We start from the raw sequence: 23,243 nt of genomic DNA, 5'->3' as shown, positions 1-23,243 counted from the left end.
GAAATAAACCTATCATGTGTTTTTATAAACGTCGTCTTTGTGTTGTAATTCTACCAAAAGGTAAAGTGATTATATGTCTTATATATCTTGTGTTTTAAAATGTCTTCACTTACTCAATGTCTCGACATCTCATATCTACAATGTGAACACTAAGACTGTCGCAACACTACCTCCTCACTAACACTTCTAAGTATGAACATTTTATATATATGTGAATCTCTTCATAACACGAACACAGAACGCAACATCTCTCTTAATAAGACTCTCTAAGACTCTAAGACACAATTTTAATAAAACTCCTATATATAACACAAAGACCCTTGTATTTTGATGTGTTGTTTTGAATATAATAAACTAGTTATGGACAATGTTTACGTGCATTCTGACAAAACACTAAGAAACAGGGCCTAATTAGAGTTGGGGCCCGTTTTCTTTTTGATCACCCTGTAAAAAAGTAAATTAGCGAAAAATAAGATTAGCACAGTTTTGTACGACAGGGAAAGACGATTAGTAAACTTTTATACGGCAGGGAAAGCTCTATTGAATATATATATATATATATATATATATATATATATATATATATATTCACGATTATAATATATATATACATACACACACACACGCACACACACACACACACACGCACACACATATATATATATATATATATATATAGTGTCAAAAAGCAAGAGTGGTCGCAAAAAAAAAGGAAAATATAAAAACGCTATGAAATTATTTCTCAACTCAATAGATTAAGTATGAGTGTATGCCATCTGCGAAGTTAACTATCCATAGCACACTGATCTCTAAAAACTACTAGCACAACTCCGTTTTTATAACCTTATTTCATTCCATAACATCTCTAAAATGATGCCCTCTTTAAAATTGAATAAAGTAAAACTGCTACATGGGGTACGGACAGCTGATTATCGAGGTTGCGCGAAAGCAGTGATGTTCTTGGTAATTACTAGATTCTCACGGTGTTGTTATCAGGTACTCTTTCGTGGTTTAACAAAAGTATGTAAAAAAACAATGCAATGTTTACACAAAACTAAGATTACTTTTATAGTATAAATATACCATGTTCAACGATAAAACAATCCTCTGAGCCGTACGTCAGCCATACCTCACACTACATACGGTACATCGTATCCAAATACTTTTTAAACCAAACTCCTATAAAACATCTGTCTTTTTGTCAGTAAAATTATGAAACATATCATATGCCATTTTATAACTAACAACGCAATAAGAAGCAGACCATAAAACGTACAACTCAATTACATTTATACATCGACACGATAGAATGTATATTTCACAGTAAGCAAACAGACATTTTTATTTCTTGTGGAAATAGCTGTTATTAGATGCACAATGCAGGCAGTCGATTATACCGATATGCAATCAATAAATGCACATATAGTCGAGAATATGTAGTAAAATTCTATCTATATCAATACGTTTCTCTCTCTCTCTCTCGTATATATATATATATATATATATATATATATATATATATATATATATATATATATATATATGATTGTTCAGCTGGATTAAATCCGACGATATGAAATAAAATGGAGGCGGAAGGACCTGGATACTCAACGTTTCGCCCGATTTATGCGGGCTTCTTCAAGAGGGATGGTCATCGATGAGAGAGTCGGAGGATTGGGACTATATATAAGGAAAACACGTTGCTCTCCCCCATCATTATATATAGCCCCAATCCTCCGACTCTCTCATCAATGACCATCCCTCTTGAAGAAGCCCGCATAAATCGGGCGAAACGTTGAGTATCCAGGTCCTTCCACCTCCATTTTATTTCATATATATATATATATATATATATATATATATATATATATATATATATATTTATATGATTGTTGAGCTGGATAAATCCGACGATATGAAATATCATATATATATATATATATATATATATATATATATATATATATATATATATATTTATATGATTGTTGAGCTGGATAAATCCGACGATATGAAATAAAATGGAGGTGGAAGGACCTGGATACTCAACGTTTCGCCCGATTTATGCGGGCTTCTTCAAGAGGGATGGTTATTGACGAGAGAGTCGGAGGATTGGGGCTATATATAATGATGGGGGAGAGCAACGTGTTTTCCTTATGTAAATTAGATATCATATATACATATATATACATTTTATGAGAAAAAAAAATTAGAGTAAATTAGTGTAATGGATTACATCTAAAAGTTAAAATATCGTAGAGATTAAAAAAAAAATTGTGTTTGGAAATATAGCGGTGATAGATTAACTAAATAAAATGACACGAGATTACGAAAGAATTTTTTTTTTTTTTTTAAATTAGAAATAATTGAATTGGGATAAAATAGCGTAGTAACTTAAAAGATGGAGTCTAAAAATAGATAATGATAAAATAAAATACAGTAAATAGATAAAATAAAAATAATAAAATTAAGTGAAATTACGAATTTTTTTTTTAAGTTACTACGCTATTTTATCCCAATTCAATTATTTCTAATTAAAAAAAAAACTCTTTCGTAATCTCGTGTCATTTTATTTATTTAATCTATCACCGCTATATTTCCAAACACAATTTTTTTTTAATCTCTACGATATTTTAACTTTTAGACGTAATCCACTACACTAATTTACTCTAATTTTTTTTTCTCATAAAATGTATATATATATGTATATATGATATCTAATTTACATAAGGAAAACACGTTGATCTCCCCATCATTATATATAGCCCCAATCCTCCGACTCTCTCGTCAATGACCATCCCTCTTGAAGAAGCCCGCATAAATCGGGCGAAATGTTATATATATACATGCGTGTGTGTGTAAGTACTATGCATCCGATGCCTCCGTTCAGTCTCGAAAGACAAAGAATTCCCCCTGTAGGGGTAACTGAGCATGTAATTGTGAGACAAGGGTTGCGCAATCTACAACCACACCTTTCCTGAATCGGCATAGCTTGAGTCCAGTGGCAAGGAGGAGTCCAGGATGACTAGAAACAATGCCGAAATAAGCGGAGAACACATACAGCACCTGGAAGTCCCAAATGGTCACCCATCTAGTACTGGCCAGGCTTATCGTTGCTTAACTTCGATGATCTGACGGGAACCGGTGTGTCAAACATGATTATGGCGTATATGCATCAATAAATTAATATTCAAAACATTTTATTACTTTACATACCTCAAATTATTCTAATTTTGAGCAAAATTCATTACATGATTTTTTTTCTAAAAATGTTTTAAACTCAACAACTGTAAGGAAAAAATAATGAAATTCAGAGAACTTTGTTTTTGGGGGAATATAAAGACATTTAATTAAATACTCTGCGAATCTGATTTATTTGAATCTCAAAATAGAAGATTATGTCCCTTAAAATCAATTTAAAATACTCAAAAGGAACTAAAACTTGGAGAATTTTATATTGATTCGTATTTAATACCTTCTGTTAAAATTTCACAAATCAAAGGTATTTGAATTGTCAAAAAGTGATCCCACCTCCTTTTGCTTCATTTTGCATTAGACTCAACTCAAACTAAATATAACCCACATTTTGTTCTAATACGCCTAGAACACGTGTTCTATAAAAAATCATAATGATCGGTTAATTAGTTTAAGATTGAATTCTGTCCATATTACTAATACACACATAGACCTATATAGAGATATTTCTGACTATGAATAATTCATTTATGTTTTACTTTTCTTCCTTAGTTTTATTATCTTGATAATAAGTGTGAACAAGCGTTTGATGCAATCTGTGCTGAGCAAGGAACTCATGCTGACATCGATTATTTTATCGTAAGTGGACGCCATGGCACACTCAACGGAAGTCAAAAGCACAACACAGCGTTTACTTTAATTATCTGGAAAACGATACCTGAGCTAGACCGGAAACTACTGCTCATTGATGGTAACATTACTGTTCACACCTGTATATCAGGTGTGAGCGACAAATTCAGAAGCTATGTCTTTTTTTTGCTGTCAGTTAAATTTGTCACGTATTCGTCATGTACAAATAGGTCGTACGCCAAAAATATTAAGGCTGCGAAAACTGACGTTGTAATTAATTTTTTTCTGAAAAAAAAAAAAAAGTTGTTTTTAATCTATATTAATAAAGTTATGAGACAACTGTCTGTACTATTTACATTATTCTGATTACTATAAGGGTTGGGTAAAGGTTGAAGTTAGCGGGTTACGGTTGGATGGGTTAAAAGGGGTTAGCTTTAGGGAGTTAGGATTAAGGTAAAGGTAAGAGTAAGGGTAAAAGGATTAGATTTAGGGTTTAGGGTAAGAGGTTAGAGGTTAGGCTAAATATTCTCACAATTTTTCGACGATGTCATCTCTGAGCTTCTACTCATGCTTCTTGTCGAAGTGTAGAATCTTTTGATTGAAAATTTATACAAAATTTCGAAAAGAATCCAATATTCAACCCACGTCCAATCCAGTCAAAAGTTTTATACATTATTGTAGTCCATCACTACAATTGAATCTTCAGCACTCGAAAAACTGTCAGCAAAAATTGACTAACTTAGCACTTTTATCCGACAATTTTATTAAAGATGTTTAGAAGCATTAAAAGTATTCTGGTATATTGACTGAGGTATGTCTCTGGTTCCGTGCAGTTCTATTAGGTCCATCCTACAAAACTATGAGACACGGTTAATGTATTGCTCCTCACCTGAGGCTGAGCATTTATTCTTTGCAAGCCTGACTGCTCTTCCTCTAGAGCGCGGGCTCTTGTATCACATCATCCCGTCGTGGGATGGCAATAAATAATTCGTATCGAATTGTTACCACATACGGGTACTTTGCATTTGTTGAGGAAATAATAAACCTTCCAGTTTTTGTGTTTGTTCATGTAATTATGTCAGAAGTTATGATATATACTTTTTTAAAGAAAAATAAAGTAACGAAAAGTAAGCATAACGAAGCAAATTATAACGGAATTAAGAGTCATCTTGTGTAGACGCGTTTTATGTGTTCGTAAATTATATTCTGAGTATATTTCGATGATCCTATATTCGTGAATATCCGCATGGAGGCGAAAATCTTGAAAGAAAAATAAGGAAATGTAAAAAAAAAGAATAAAAAAACAAACAAACATAATGTTACGTAGGAATGAAAAAAAATAACTATTCTTGTATTCCATCACTTAGATACACCCTGCGAGAAAAAAACAAATTCTGTAACGGGGCTGTTTGTATTTAGATCTAAACTCTAGTTTGGCACATAGAAAATAGTAAAAAACGAAAATGTAATTTTAATTTTAAGTGTCAATTTAACAAATATAATTCACACGTCTAAGAGCAATCTCTAGTGTCTATGAAAAATGTAAACATAAATATTATAATAAGTGTGAAAATACCTGCATCTTTCTCTGTAAATGACCTGTTAGAAGAAATAACTTGTATCATTATTCATCGGACTACTGTTCTCACTCATCTTGAGTGTGATTTTTACAACGTTTCGGTTAATCTAACCCCCAGCCTTCTTCAGATGGATCTTGTCGAACTCGGGAATGTTTCTGTCGGACTCGGGAATTTAGACGGAACTTCGAACGGAGCACTTTATTTACTTCACGGGGTAGCGTGCTCTTGTTCCGTCAGCCATGACTGAATAGAAGTCCTAAGTAATTCGCAGATGTATTTTTCGGTCGCCCACACTGAGGATTGAACTTTCAACCTTCAGGAGAATATCACTTTTTGCAATTGATTTTTCCCAGTAGTCTAACCACTGCGCCACGGATCATTGCGCAAGGACCTATGGCGCAGTGGTTAGAGTACTGCGAAAGCAAAGTTGTGTTGAAACTTGTTTAATTTTTGCATCAGGATTTTGCTCCCTCTGCTCATGGCATGTGTTTTTTTTTGTGGTTAATGTATGCCGCTTTTGAGAGGAGCACGCGATTTCAAGCTTCACATTTCCAACTGTTCAATTCAATGAGTAAAACCGACACATCGCCTTTCGGAAGGTTTCTCTTGAGTTCAACATGATCGATTCTTTCCCTCGTAAACATTTGGTCGATGTTGATATATATATATATATATATATATATATATATATATATATATATATATATATATATATATAAAAGTGAACGTGTCTCTGTGTGTGTGTCTGTCTGTCTGTCTGTGTGTCTGTGTACATTTTCCTTCGCAATAACTCTGTTAATTTTAAGTCTGCAGGCTCGACATTTGATATACAGGGTACTGAGATTTGGGAAAATCTACGTGATCGGTTTTCGGCCAGAAATTTGGCTGATAAGGGGTCAAAGTTCAACGATTTGACTTTTGAGAACTCTACCAAACTCCTCCGATAATTTTGAGTCTAAACGCTTCAAATTTTAGATATAGGTTCCTTGGACATGGATCTAAGTTAATAACTCAATTTGAGACCAAAAAAAATAAATTTTAAGGGGTCATAATAGGAGTCAAAGTTAAAACAATTGACAGTTTTTTTTCTTCTTAGCATACACCTCCAAATACCCGGGCAACGCCGGGCACACATGCTAATATATATATATATATATATATATATATATATATATATATATATACTAGCTGTACCTTGCCACGCGTTGCAGTTGCTCAATTTGGTGTAATGGAAAAATTTAATAAAAGAGAAAATGCATGTTTCTTATATTAGTACAGCAATCCACTGCAAAAAGTGAAAAAGAAGGCGAAACTGAAAAAAATGGTGCTCTTGCAGAATTTGATCTGGATCCTCGAGAGTTTCTGTCTATCATTCATGTTTTGGACTTGACCAACAATCAGTGGATGAAGCCGAACGTAGCAAAAATGTTGAAACGCTAAATGCTTTTTTTTTTTGTTGTTTTAAAAAATGTGATTTAGTAATTAATATTTGGTTGATGGTGGGGGGAGGGGGGTTACTATACACAGATTCGAAAAAGTCGTCCAAAAACAAATAAATGAAAGCAAAGGTAAGGTAATTTACGTTTCTACCTAATTGCATAATTGTTTAGTGTTTTTATGTAATGTAAAATGTTTAATTGGCTCAAAAAACAGAAATGGTCGCGAATTCTGTTGAATACGTTAAGTTTGGGAAAGTAAGTTGAAAACTAAAAACTATACAAAACAGTGTCTGAAACTCACCGAACATATGTTACCATGACATAGGCTGGCATAATGGATAGGTTTCTGACAGTATTTTGTATAGTTTTTTTAGTTTTAACTCACTTTCTCTAACTTAAAGTAATCAACAGTGTCCACCACCATTTGTAGCTTTCAAATACACCAATAAACACTGTTTTTCGAGCCGACTAAACGTTACATTAAATGAAAAGGGTTTATATTACTAAACACAGATACAAAGAAGTTGTCAAAAAATAAATATATAACAAATAAATGTTATCAAAGGCAAGAAAAGTAAGTGTTCTACCTAACTGGATAAGATTTTAGTGTTTTTATGTAATATATAATCGGTTCAAAAACATTCAATGTTTATCGGTATATCTGAAAAATACAAATGGCGGCAGACTGTATCGAACATGTTAAGTTTGGGGAAATTTTGGGAAAATGAGTTTAAACTAAAAATACTGTTAGGAACTCACTCAATATATGTTACCATGATGTAGGCTGGCATATAATCGGTGGTTTTAAACTTTTGCTCGATACAGGTGACGACTTTTAAAAATCCCTTTTAGTGATTACCTGGTTTGAGGATATTTGTACAACTAAACGGCAAATCTGCTCAAAAAAATCCGGTATTATTTTACTTTAAGGCCCGTTTCACGTTCATATATAACGAAATATTTTATTGTAGATTTCGGTGTGCTAAAAACGAATCTGCAAACCGTTTACGTAGCAAAAAAAAAGTTTTCATGACATTCATGAAATTACTTTTTCGAAAAGTGGGTTATCACTTTTCAATGTAAATTTAACTTAGAATGAGCACCCACTTTCTGGCCACCTGAGAGAGGGGCATTTTTCTGTTTCTTGGCTAAAAAGTTTTTTGTTTGATTTCTTTTGCATGGTAATAACCCCTGAACTCTGGGACTATTTTCCATTTAACAGCCGTAGCCTTCGTTTACGCTATGCGTAAGCATAAACGAAAGCTGTTTAGCCAATAAACATGGGAAAAAATCCCCCCTCTCTCAGGTGGCTAGAAAGTGGGTGCTCATTTTAAGTTAAATTTACATGGAAAAGTGATCGCCACTTTTTCGAAAAAGTAATTTCTTCATATCATAAAACTATTTTTTTGTGACGGAAACGGTTTGCAGATTCGTTTTTAGCGCACCAAAATCTACAAAAAAAATTTTGTTATTTACGAACGTGAGACGCACAGCCCTTAATGGAAAATTATATCAAAAATCCGGGGGAAAATAGTTTTCAATAAAAACAGCAAATGAATTCGATAGAAAAAAAATGGATGCTATTTTTTTTTCTTTCTGTGTGTTTCTTGGCTAAAAAGTCTTTTTGTTTGATTTCTTTTGCATGGTATTAACCCCTGAACTCTGGGACTATTTTCCATTTCACAGACGTAGCCTTTGTTTATGCTATGCGTGAGCATAAACGAAAACTGTTAAATATGCATTCGCGTACCAAACTGCCTTGTCAAAAAAACCTTTAAGCCAATAAACACGAAAATAAATGCCCCTTTCTCAGGTGGCCAGAAAGTGGGTGCTCATTTTAAGTTAAATTTACATGGAAAAGTGATCACCCACTTTTCGGAAAAAAAAATTTCTTCAGATCATGAAAACTATTTTGATACTCCTTGGGCGTTGAGTTCCATGGCGACCCGCAGAATTATTTAATGGTCGTTCCCTTAGTACCCCCCTAGTCAAGGCTAACGCATGCGCACGTAACATTTTTTATTTATTTACTTACGTGGTGGAGTTTCTATACTGATAGGTTTTTTGAAATTTTTTCACTGGATTATTATTGATTGAACACTAACCAGATTATGTAAAAAAATTGAAAAAAAAAAATCATTTCAACATTTGAAAGGGATACTCACTTTTTAGTTACCACGTTCTGGTAAATCGGTCACTTTTTATTTATTTATTTTTTCCAAATACGGAAGTGTCTTCGGGAGATATAAAATGGTCGCATGTTGACGAAGCAATGTATCGGGAGGCGTACGGGATTAAAAATTATTGGTAAATTTTTAGATTAGGTCCACCTCCTCAATTTTCTTTTAAATGACGACTTGAAATGGTTTTCGACTATGCTGAATACGAAAATCGCATCGAAATTTTGCAGAAATAAGTAGTTATCAAGATATAAAAAGTTGTATTATGCATTGTAATCTTTGGCGGCCATCTTTTTTACGTGTGTGTATTTGTTTATGGCGCGTGTGCACGTAAAAAGATGGCCGCCGAAGAATACAATGCATAATACAACTATTTATTTCCGCAAAATTTCAATGCAATTTGCGTGTTCAGCATACTCGGAAACCTATAAATGTCGTCATTGAAAGGAAAATTGTGGAGGTGGACCTAATCTAAAAAAATACCAAATTATTAAACATTTCTCCAGCATGTTAGTGAAATTTATAATACTTTAAAAAAATTAAAAAGAAACAAAACAAAAGTTTTGAAAAAAAACTCACCTTTCACAAAAACAATTTTAAAAAAACCCACAAACTGACTAAATAAGTAAAAAAAAAAAATAATTAAAAATCTCGAAACTTTATTTTCATGAAAACAATAAAAAAAAGTGCTGTTCTCTCTATTTTTTTTTCTTTGAGAAACAAATATATTTCTGACTTACAAATGCGGTAGAGACTCATTATTTTTACTTTCTATGGTTTTGATATACCGCGTTTTTATTGCTTACAAAATGGGTGACTGATTTATCAGAACGTTGTAACTAAAAAGTGAGCACCACTTTCAAATGTCGAAATAATGATTTCTTTTTTACATTTTTTTTTAATAATCTGTTTAATTAGTGTCCAATGAATAATAATCCAGTGAAAAAAAAATCCAAAAACCTATAAGTATAGAAATTAAGCATGGGAGTAATGTTTGTACAACAACGTCGCCTTTCGCACTTTTACAAACATTTTTTTAAAAAAGTAACTAAACCATTTATTGGTAATTTGTCACGTGTACAAACATTTATTTATTTACGTAGGCTTAACTCCTTTCATGAATAGGAAAAGTTTTACTCTTTAAGAATAATAAAAGGAAAAAGTTACTGAACATTTATAAAAGGACTTTTTTTCATGAAGGCCAGAGGAATAGTTAGCCGAAAATTCGTGAAACAACAACAATAAATAAAAATGGTGCTAATGCAGAGAGCCGCGCTATTTTTTAAATCATATTTCCACGTTTAAATAACGTTTTACGATATGTTTTTTTTTATTTATTCAATTGTAAGGTTAAAGTACAGAATAGGTACAAAACATCCTTACCTCCCCATGTTAAGAATGACTTTTTAAATAATAACATTATTTCAGCACGGATCACTCTCTGCATGAGTAATCTTATATATATAAAAAAAAAAAACTCAAAAGCAAGCAACAAACTTTTTTTTTTGCCTTATATAATAAAGAAAAGATGTGTAAATTAAAAAATTTGGAAGATAAACAAATGAAATATATTTTTTATTTTTTTTTACTTATCGAGTTAACAGAAAATTAAACCTTTCGTCAATTCGTGGCTGTGAAATGAATCGAACCGGAAGTTCAGTTTTATCAACAGAACAGATTCGCAGAAACGATAAATAAATATATTTATTTTATTTAATATTTTAATTTTAATTAGGTAAATTTATTTTAATAACATAAAAACATATCTCGACTCTAAAAATGGGTTGTCTGAAAATTTCAAATAAATTGGTAACGTATAAACATGGTTTTATTTGTTTAGAACGAACCAACTTTACATTTTTATATATATAGATATATAAAAGTGAACGTGCGTGTGTGTGTGTGTGTGTGTGTGTCTGTGTGTGTGCATTTCCCTACGCAATAAATTTGTCAGTTTGTAGTCTACAGACTTGAAATTTGGTATACAGGCTACTGAGATTTGAGGAAAACTTTGTGATTTGTTTTCGGCCAGAAATTTGGCTGATAAGGGGTCAAAGTTTAACGATTCGACCTTTGAGAACTCTACCAAACTCCTCCGACAATTTTGAGTATAAACGCTTGAAATTTTAGATATAGGTTCTTTGGACATAGATCTAAGTTAACTTAATTTGAGCCCAAAACAATAAATGTTAAGGGATCAAAGTTAAAAAAAATGACCCCCGCGATCTATACCAAATTACTCAGACAATTTCTGGTTTAAACAATTGAAATTTTACATAAAGGGTATTCAGATATAGGGCAAGCTTTTTAATCGGTTTGGGTCGAATATTTTTAGTTACCAATATATAAATGTATGTATGTATGTTTGCATGTCGGCCTAAAATTTCGACAGAGGCGACGGATTTTACCAAGATCAGTATCGTTCTAAAGTCCGACCTTTCATACGACAAATATCGAAAAATTGGCTAAACACATTAACATCTTCACCTTCAACCGGGCACTTTTCTACAGGGGGTTGGATCGCTTTTTTCGCCGATATACGGGTTCGAGCCTGCCTTCCTACTATCACTTTTTATTTTTGCTCAACAGACACATCCAAACACCCGGGCAATGCCGGGGTGAAATGCTAGTATATATATATATATATATATATTGTGTGGAACGATAAAATTTTCGCCCCAAAGAAAACAACACTACGGCTTTATTTTAATACATTTATTGCAAAATTCAATTCAGGTTACTTGGTTAGGTCACAACCTCAATACGGGTCTGAAACTAGGAGCATGCTTTTTCTACAAGCGCCGGTTTGAGCACGGCGAATACTCGGCGGATGATGGCGATCAGGCTGGCTTTACTGTTGTGAAACGTCCTGTTGGTGATTTTCTCGACGTGTGACGAAACGAAGTGGTTTAGCGGGTCCAAATCGGGAGAGGAGGAGGGTCAATGCGAGAAGGTTACAAAGTAGTAGCACTCCTTCTGAAGCCAAGCCTTGATCTCCTTGGTCTTTTGGGCCGGCACCGATTCCTAGTGCACTATCCAGGGTCTGCCAGCGGCCACCTGATTGGACCAGGGGATCTCAACACTCTTCAGCACATCTACGTATACTTTGGTGTTGACTTTAAAGCTGAATTCGAAGATGTGAGGTGGCATGATGTGGCCCCCGCTTAAAACCACACCAAAGATCATAACCATTGCCGGATTTGCATTTTGAGCGTGCTGACAATTGTCCTGTTGTCATAACTTGGGTCGGTAGAAATCATGAGTTGCATAGTGGCGCAGTCCTTATGTTGTTGAACATTGTGTCACTTTCTGACATGATAGAAGGCTCATATCGCTCTTGGGATTTGTACACAACTAGCTAACTTATAGATAGTATTCAACAAAAAACGGGTTTTTATCAAACGGAAATGGAATCATGTATTTTCTAGGCCGAAAATTTTATCGTTTTACCTTGTAGATATAACAATAATATATTAAAATACATATTATTTTATGTATTAAATATATATTATTTATGTATAAAATACATTATTAAAATAAATTATCACATTAAAATACATAAATTATTCCATTAAAAATACACAAATTATTATATCAAAAATACATAAATTAGTACATTAAAATGCATGATTATGTCATGTATATTATTTTATGCATATAATACATGATTACTTTATTAAAATACATATTATTTTATGTATAAAATACATGATTACTTTATTAAAATACATATTATTTTATGCATATAATACATGATTATTTTATTAAAATACATATTATTTTATGCATAAAATACATGATTACTTTATTAAAATACATATTATTTTATGTATATAATACATGATTATTTTATTAAAATACATATTATTTTATGTATATAATACATGGTTATTTTATCAAAATACATATTATTTTATGTATAAAATGCACGATTACTTTATTTTATGTATATAATACATGATTATTTTATTAAAATACATATTATTTTATGTATAAAATGCACGATTACTTTATTTTATGTATATAATACATGATTATTTTATTAAAATACATATTATTTTATGTATAAAATGCATGATTACTTTATTAAAATACATATTATTTTATGTATAAAATACATGGTTATTTTATTAAAATACATATGTAAATTTTATGTATATAATACATGATTACTTTATTAAAATACATATTATTTTATGTATAAAATGCATATTACTTTATTAAAATACATATTATTTTATGTATAAAATACATGGTTATTTTATTAAAATACATATTATTTTATGTATAAAATGCATGATTACTTTATTAAAATACATATTATTTTATGTATATAATACGCGGTTATTTTTAAACCTAAGGTAATGTGTTTCGAATATATGTTTTTATTAGTGTAGAAAGTGATAATTACTGCTAGTCGGAGTATTCGAACCCAATCGCAATGTTATCTCTGCCTTCATAAGCTGGTATGCAACCTTCAAAGTATCAGGAATTAGCATGAGATATAAGGAAAATTAAGTTCTATTTATACCGATAAGGTGAGCATAAACAGTAAACAGTCAGAAAGTATTCCACGAACAAAGTCGATATATGTATTACATTGCACTAACATTGTTATAACTTTAATATTTTAAAATACATATTTATACTTATTTTCGATATCTATCTATCTATCTATATATATATGTATTCATATATATATATATATATATATATATATATATATATATATATATATATATATATAAATTCCCGTTCACATACACCTTACAAGATAAAGATAGAACCCAGAATTAGATATGTATTAGTATGTGAACGGGAATTTATATATCTATCTATAATCTCCTCTTAATGTCTAATATATATATATATATATATATATATATATATATATATATATATATTATAAGGTAAAATTAAAAGCCAAGAACAATGCGAGATTTTTTTTTTTATATAGAGTAAAATTAAATGCAAACAAAAGAAATAAAGTTCTTTTTTTGTTGTTTGTTTTTTCTTTTTCACACAAATTTTAACTCTAAACAACAGTAATTTTTTTTTCTGTTGTATTCAATGGTGATATAAATCTCAATATATTTCAGACTTATTAGTCCATTTTCAAGAGAAGACAGCGGAAGAGTGTTCAAAATTGGAAAAGTAGCCGCCGAGTTTGCCACGTGATACCGCGAAATATAGAAAAAAAATGACGTTAGGAGAACGTTAAAATAAATCAGTTGATGTTTGAAATACTTGTTGCGTTTGTGAATCAAGGGAGATGACTATTCAAGCAAGGTTTTTTTTTTTTAATTATTGTTTTTCTTATGTTTTAAACTTATATTATAAAAGCGGAGCTCAATTCCAGTCTATTGTTTAGTGTGGGAGTATTTTTTGAAATAATTAAAGATTCGAGGATACGAAGTTGACCTACGTTTCTTGAAGAAGCAAGAATGTTGATGTGAAAATCTGGTTCTGAATTAATGCAAGTGCGAATATGTTTATAGAACGACGAAGCAGTAGTGTTTAAGTGCTCTTTAATGCGGTGATGAAGCAATCTGGTAGTGCTTCCGATGTAAGATGCACTGCATTTAGCGCATTGTTTACGACCTACAATGCGCTAAATGCAGTGCATCTTACATCGGAAGCACTACCAGATTGCTTCATCACCGCATTAAAGAGCACTTAAACACTACTGCTTCGTCGTTCTATAAACATATTCGCACTTGCATTAATTCAGAACCAGATTTTCACATCAACATTCTTGCTTCTTCAAGAAACGTAGGTCAACTTCGTATCCTCGAATCTTTAATTATTTCAAAAAATACTCCCACACTAAACAATAGACTGGAATTGAGCTCCGCTTTTATAATATAAGTTTAAAACATAAGAAAAACAATAATTAAAAAAAAAAAACCTTGCTTGAATAGTCATCTCCCTTGATTCACAAACGCAACAAGTATTTCAAACATCAACTGATTTATTTTAACGTTCTCCTAACGTCATTTTTTGTTCTATATTTCGCGGTATCACGTGGCAAACTCGGCGGCTACTTTTCCAATTTTGAACACTCTTCCGCTGTCTTCTCTTGAAAATGGACTAATAAGTCTGAAATATATTGAGATTTATATCACCATTGAATACAACAGAAAAAAATTTACTGTTGTTTAGAGTTAAAATTTGTGTGAAAAAGAAAAAACAAACAACAAAAAAAGAACTTTATTTCTTTTGTTTGCATTTAATTTTACTCTATATAAAAAAAAAAAATCTCGCATTGTTCTTGGCTTTTAATTTTACCTTAAAATTTTCTTCAAAAATGCTTCAAGCAAACTACAACCTACTTATATATATATATATATATATATATATGCATATATATATATATGCAATAAAAAAGATGCAGTGTTTACCTGATCTAAGCAATTATATGCAAAACAAAGAATACATTTAATTAAGTATATTTCCTTAACCCATGGGTTTTCGATGTTTAATCATCTCCTCAGAGGAAAAGTATTAGCAAATATTATAAATGGTTTGCACCTAATTTGCTAAAGGTAATAAACATAGAAAATTATAATTAAAAGTTTTAAAGTTTTTAAATCATAGAATAAGGGAAAATAAAAAAAATTGGTTCCAAATGGAAAAGGATATTGAACTCCAGATCCAAATTGTATGGTAAATCCTGAAGTGAGAGGTTTTAGTAGCAGTGAAGTAAAAAGATCCAATGCGTATTGTAATTCTTCCAGGGAACAAGGTATCAATCAGATGTAGACATGGTTCCTTGGACGAGATATCCGGCAAATATTTGATTATATCAATCCGGTGAAGATGTTATTTTTATAAACATATATTTTTAAAAATTGTTATTTAATATATAAGTTTCATAATCCAATCCAAGTTTAAAATCAATTCGTGAATAAAACCACAATCATCCGGAGACAGACAAAATAAGATAAGATAAAATAAAATAAAAGAATTGCTTAGCAAAGCAAAGCAAAGCAAAACAGGCATTAAAAAATTAGATGCAGCTGCAGTGATTAAAATTATATTTTGTATCATATTTATAAATCAACAAACGTCAAAATGATGTAAACCTATTATGACTAAACGGTATCCAATTAAATCCTTATTTTAAAATTTCGATGTTAAGGGAAGAGGTGGTAGTGGGAGAATTATAATTTGAAGGGAGGAAGAAAATAACGACAAGGGTAGATAACCGGTGCGTAATTTGTGTACGTATGTATGTGCATGATAGCATATTTGTTCGAAAATCATCAGCCCATATATATATAACAGCGCGGTCGCGTATATAGCGGCTGTATACAAATGCCGAGTCGTGTATGAAGTGATGTCATGGTAAGGAAAAAGAAAAAGACTATAAAATGAACGTGTGCACAGACCGAACAGGACTTGGAGAATACGATTATGTTAGAGACGTGGGAGACGTCACAGCTGTAGGAGAAGTTACGCGTGGCAAGAGAATGAGGGATTAAGATCTTTTTCTTAAATCCTGAAACAGCGAGTTGAAGTTCTTTCCTATTCTTTATTTCTTTTGCGACTGAGTCTACAATGTATTGAGTCCCTACATATTTTCGAGAACGTTACACACATAGTAATGCATAAAATTAAGCACTAATATATAAGATGTACACTTCTTAAAGTATATTTCATTTTGATCAACAGCTACGTCATATCATTTTGGTGGTTTGCTGCTCTCCAGATGCCTATTAAAAGGAAATATATCATAACACAACATTTCCTAAGACACACAATTATATTGTGAGCTATCTGTGTCCGCTTCACACCTATAAAATAGAAAGACGACAGTTTACTTTATTTTTCTTTATAAAGTCTTCGTAATCAAAAATTGAAATATTTAAATAAAGTTCAAGACTTTGACCAGCATTAAATTAAATGTGTCCGCAGTAATTTCTGGCGAACACCTAGTGCGTTTTTAAGCTTTTAAATTTACCAAACATGATTTTAATCACTTCTCATCCAATCAATATCGAGTATATCTCTGCTCGCCCTCTAACCATGCCATAAAATTGTTGATGGAAAATTAAGAAAGAAATATGGGAGAATGGACTATCACTAGGTGGAATTTTTTTTTTTACAAGGTGGTCACCACTTATAAAGACACCGGCATTAATACTGTGAGCTTCTGATGTTTGCCCATCAACTACTACTCTTATGAACCTATCAGAAAGAAATGATTTAATAATTGAGAAGACATTTCCAGCAATACCATAGCTAGAGATCTTATGAAGTAAACCTTTATGCCATACCCTATCAAAGGCCTTAGATATGTCAAGAGTAATTGCCCTAGAAAGGTTGCCTCCGTCGAGAGATTTGCTAATCCTGTGAGATATAACTGTAAGCACATCTGCTGTAGATCTAGCAGAACGGAAACCATATTGAGTGTCACTAAGAAGGTTATTTTTGTTGAGATGGTTGATTACTTCTGTATTTAACACAGATTCCAGCAACTTACTCATGACGCACAGGAGACTATTGGCCTGTACTGAGAGGAGGATGAGCGATCACCTGAATTTTTAAATACAGGGCATACTGATGAAATTTTCCAGGGAGATGAGAAACTATTTTCCTTAAGACAACGTTTAAACAGTTTTGTAAGTATGGGCGCTAGTTCAGGTTGAAGTTTTTTGAGTACTATAATTGGAATACCGTCAGGGCCAGTTGCTTTACTAGAATCAAGGTTTTTGATTAGCTTGGCAACATCACGTACAGATATACGTATATCACATAGCGTGTTTTCTGATACAGGAGGAAATATTGGGGGTTGCCGGCCTTGATCGCAAAGGGTAGAATTAGCTGCAAAGTTCTTGACAAAGAGTTTGGCTTTGTCTGATGCTGACGAGATTACCTCAGGTCCATTGATAATAGTTGGGATGGAGCACACGCTTCTGTTCAGGATTCTGTTTGCTATTTGCCAAAACTGGTGGGAACCAAGCCTCTGCTCAGCTACTTTGGACTTGACAGATTGAGCATACAACTCTCTTGCATTCTTTATTACTTTCTTACAATGGTTGCTGGCAGTCCTGAAAGCGGCTTTAGTTTCCATACATCTATTACGTTGGAAACAGTGGAAAAAGTGATTTCTGTGCGCAATGGCAGCAGCACATTCTGGAGAGAACCATGGCTGGCTGTTAGGTTTTTGCTGAAACTTTTTCGAGGGTATGAAACGGTCAATACCTACAATTAACCATTCTGTCAGATCTAATACTATAGAGGACACATCCTTTTTAAACATGGAATGCAGAGGTAGATCATATATAAATGTACGGAAGCTATCCCAGTCAGTCTTAGTGTATCGATATACTGTACGATGAAGAGGTACGTCTGGGGACTTATTACATTTCATTTTTATCTTAATTGATACAACAGAGTGGTCGGAAGAGCCAAGAGGCGACAGAACAGAAACTGAACATAGTTCAGGGCAAGTTGTGAGAAAAAGGTCTAGTAGGCTCGCATACTGGCCGGAACACAGGTGGGTTCCTGAACAATCTGAGTGAGGTCATAGGTTTACGTTGGACTTGAAGACATCCAGGTTGTAGTCAGGTGGGAAACAGGCCGACGGAACAAAGTTACACAGCCGTGCAGTTCTAAGAAAGAAGCTTTGTTCATGGAATCTACGTTTTGATTTAGGCACAGATAAAGAGGGGGGGTGAATTTCTAAGCAGTTTATTGCGAGAAAGAACTTGATATACCAACAAAAATAGTATTTATCTTCCTTATTTAAGTAAGAAAAAATAACCAAAGAAGACTAGATAGCACTTGTCTACAACAGTACAGAACGATGCATTAAACGGAACTTCCTTTTAATATTATCTCTTCTGGAACTGCATTTAAATCTCGAGAAAACTTAAATACAATTAACTCAGATTCATAACAGGTGAGCGAAGCGAGAAAGAGTTCAAATACATTTTTTTTTGATGGCTGCTATTTAATTACAGATCACGTATGGATGAAAATGATTTCGTCCATTTGATCAAATTAGTCAATCACGACGGCTGCACCAACGCAGACTTTCGACACAAACTGATTATATCAGATCAAAATCAGAGGATACATAAAGAAGAAAATGGTGAAAAGTTTCACGTTGTCATGTCTGCGACGAAGACACCTCTTTCATCCTCACGACTCTTCCTTTGCTAAACACAAACATTCTTATCCAAATCTATTCGCTCATTAAATTAGCGCTTTCTTGGAAATGATACACGCGATAAAATCAAACTGGACATTTTTATTTGCCCGCACACAAATTCAATGTCCAAATGGATTGACCAGCTCGGCCACACCTCAACCGGGTCAGCGATGTTTTGCACTTTATATGCTGCGGCCTCGCCAGGAAGCAAGAAAGTCTTAGATTTCCGCAAACACACCATTTTTTTGCGGCGCGCAAACACACACACACACACACACACACACACACACACACACACACACACACACACACGTATATCTTCTATATAGTGGGACCCTAGAATACGGTGGCCCTAGGATACGGTTTTTTAGGTTACGATGGGGAATACGATGTTTGTCCGGTCCCTGGTTACAGTATTTGCCCCACCTTACGGTGTTATTCATAATTTTAATCGATTATATAAATGTGTATTACATAGTGTACTGTATTTTGTTATTTGTAAATTAAGCATATTAGAAATATGTATTTTCCATTTTTTTTCATTTAACCAAATTGAAACAGCAACGCGTAGCCGTGTACAGTTTGAACATATATATATAAGTATTAAAATAACAATACATGACATGGAAAACTGTTGCTATCGGGAAGAGGAACAAAAACAAAAATGATTTGTCATAGTGAATCTTACTTATTCAGTCAGAAATTTTACACTAATCTGTTACGAAAGGCTTTATATAATATACAGGGTGGAACGATACAATTGTTGCCAAATGAAAACAGTTTTCATTTTTTTTTTTGCAGACCGTCAACTAGTTGCCCAGTTGTGTACAAATCACAAGAGCGATAGGAGCCTGCTATCATGTCTTAAAGTGACACAATGTTCAACAGGCAAGATCGGAGATGCGCCGCTGTACAACATGCTCTCTATTGATCCAAGTTATGAAAACAGGACTATTACCAGCGCGGTCAAAATTCAAATCTGTACGGTTCAACGCTTGAAGCATAGCTCAACGAAATTTCCGGCCACGTTATGGTCTTTGGTGTGGTTTCAAGTGAGGGCCATATCATGCCACCTCAAATCTTCGAAGTCAGCTTGAAATCAACACCAACGTGTACCTGGATGTGCTGTAGAGTGTGTTGATCTGCTGGCAGACCTTTGGTATTGCAGCATGCCTCGGTGCTGGCCAACAAGACTAAAGAGATCCAGACTTAAATTCAGAAGGAGTGCTACGACTTTGTACCTTTCCCTTACTAGTGCCTCTTTATCCCCTGATCTGAACCTGCTGGACCACTTCGTTTTATCATACGTCGAAAACATCAACATGACCTCCAACAACACCAAATCCAGTTTGATCGCTGCCATCCGCCGAGTATTTGCTGAGCTCACACCGGCGCTTGTTAAAAAGGCATACTCCCAGTTCTGGACATATCGAGGCGGTGATTCAGTCAACAACTTATAACCTTTTTTTAAATTTCAAATACCTCAATTTTACAGTAAGTTTGTGCCGATACAATAATTGATACAACATATGCTTGTCAGCAAAACAGTTTTCTTCTATCTACCTTTATAATTTATAATACAACAGAACAGTACAACTATAGACGACTTCGTAAACCTTCGACTTTTCAATATTGATTACTGAAATTGCTAAAATACTGTTGTTATAGGAGCCTCAAGAAAAATTGCATTTTGCATTGTTTATTTACTTTTATTATATTTTGCAATTTTTTTTATCAATAAAAGTTGTTTTTTTTTCCACAAAAAAAGATTAATTTTTTACCATAAATAGTTAGGTGAAAGTTTTTTTAATTGTGCCCCCCCCCCAAAAAAAAACGAATATAATCAAAAGAATAACATTCAACAATTGTACTTTATATATATGAAACACAAAATATTAAAAAAAAAGTTATAAACGACAGGGAAATAATTCCATTTTTAAACGAAAAAGTCAGTTTGGTATATCTTTGTGTTATTTTTTTTACATAAGTCCAACTTACCGTTCACATTGGAAATTTCGACATTTATAGGCTGTCGGGTACGTTTACAACAAATTAACACTCCAATTTACCCATGTTAAGAACGGCTTTCGGAATAGACACCCCTAACCTTGTCAGCATACCCGAAAATCTATAAAAGTTTACAAGTCGAATGTGAACGATGAGTTGGACGTAATGTAAAATGTACCGAATTTAAAAGCGAACACAATTTAAATTTCCGTTCCATTTTTACCACAACCGTAAAGCAGAGCATTCTATGCAAATTTCCCTTACTTGGTGTATTAATGCTATTTTTATTTTAAGCAAAAATAATATTTAGCTTTGGGTATAAATTCCTAAACTCATTTCACACTAAATAAGTTAGGTGACTGAAACTCTTGTTAAAACTGCAAAAGTATTTATCTAAGCTAGCAGGGACGCCCAGCGTAGCCAGGTCGTAAAGTACGCTTAAATATGATATTTTAATTCTTGCAGATTTCGTATATATTATTATAGAGTTAATGTTCTATCGATTTTTATATATTATAAATTGCGATTTCAAAAATAAAAAAATATATCCATATGACTTTGGTGCATCAGTTTGAGTTCCTTCAGCTATAATCGAAACCGAAACCAAAATTTATGAAGAATTCTTGATAAAATTATTTATAAAAACAAATGGCTCACTGGAGTTCCATCAGCTATAATCGAAATCGATACCAAAACTTATGCTGAATTGTTGGTAAAATCATTTCTAAAAAATAGATGATTTAAGTGCTATCAGCTATAATTCAAATCGAAACCAAAACTTATGAAGAATTCTTAGTAAAGTTAATTCTTGTAAGAAATGAGAATCCATAACAATTAAACAACACTCACTCGGATGTAATCGTAACACAAAAATAAATAACACACACGTTATCGTATTAATTTATAGTATTGTTAAATGTCAATCACGTTCCTTTTACTACTAACGCTAAGTACGGGTGGCAATACGAAAAATATAGCAATTATATGTAATTTTATGATTTTGTTGATCTGCCTTAGAATTAAAAAGTTATAATGTACCGAAATGGGATGAGTTTACATTATATTTATATGCACAACTGAACCCCCATTCTAAATTCTAAAATAACGTTTAAATGTGCTCACATATGATCGCTTAAAAAGTAGAATCTGATATGTTTTGGGTATTTTTAATATAAATGAAAGTTTTTTTTTAAGTTAACAAACTTCTCAACGTTTGCTCTTCCAAAATTTAGATAAAATTGAGATCTATGTTTTCACTTGTGCCAAAACCAAACCAAATATAAGGAAACATGAAATATTTCCAAGGATGTTGTGGTCAGAAAAAACTAGCGTCAATAAACAATTTAAGCATGTAAAATCTTTGATATTAAAGTGTGAAGTCTCTAATATACACCATATGGCCAGTTATCAAATAGGTGCGAAAACCTTTTAAAAATCTGTGATATTGAATAGGAAAGTGAATTCTAGAATATTTACTTTGCTTACAATAAAAAATAATAAAAACAAACTAAATTAGGTTTGGAGAATCTAAATCTTGGAATGGGTTTTCAAATATGCTTGGAATAACAATTGTCACAGCCGCGAAGGATTTCCTTGTGTCCAAAGCGGTGCCATAAAACTTTGATTATTTCAGAAGAAGCCGACAGACACTACAATGTACAGTTGGCGAAATTTACCCCCCTTCCGCCCAGAGCATTTAAAACTTTTTAATAATCATATGAACTCCCTCGGATGAGGGCACATATCCATTTTAGCGAATAGATGCAAAACGATTACAAAGGCAATAGGCAAATTATCTCTTAATGAATGACCAATAAATGAAATAAATTAAACTCTGCTACGCAATGTTCAATCTGTAAATGAGATTTACCCATTCTGGGACCCTTCTCAGTATTATGTTGTAAAGAAACAAATTCTAATAAAAAAATACAATCTGTGCTTGTTTCATATTTTATTAAAATTTTTTAAAGTATTGATTTGAAATCGGAAATTATACTACAATTTTTCCGATTCCCGATTCCGACTCCGATTAATCGTCAAAACAGTAATAAAT

The 23,243-nt window shown here is 32.6% G+C and overlaps 1 long non-coding RNA gene and 1 pseudogene across 1 annotated transcript in view; both read right to left on the bottom strand.

Moving 5' to 3' along the window:
* Nucleotides 1–23,243, bottom strand: part of LOC145268494 (uncharacterized) — a 411,558-nt gene that overhangs the window by 74,673 nt on the left and 313,642 nt on the right. The window lies entirely within an intron of this gene.
* Nucleotides 3,055–3,172, bottom strand: LOC145273528 (5S ribosomal RNA; annotated as a pseudogene).

This window comes from Euprymna scolopes, chromosome 4, assembly GCF_053919585.1.
Source record: "Euprymna scolopes isolate OS-2025 chromosome 4, ASM5391958v1, whole genome shotgun sequence".
NCBI lineage: Eukaryota > Metazoa > Mollusca > Cephalopoda > Sepiida > Sepiolidae > Euprymna > Euprymna scolopes.
This window is presented reverse-complemented; position numbering and strand designations above follow the sequence as displayed.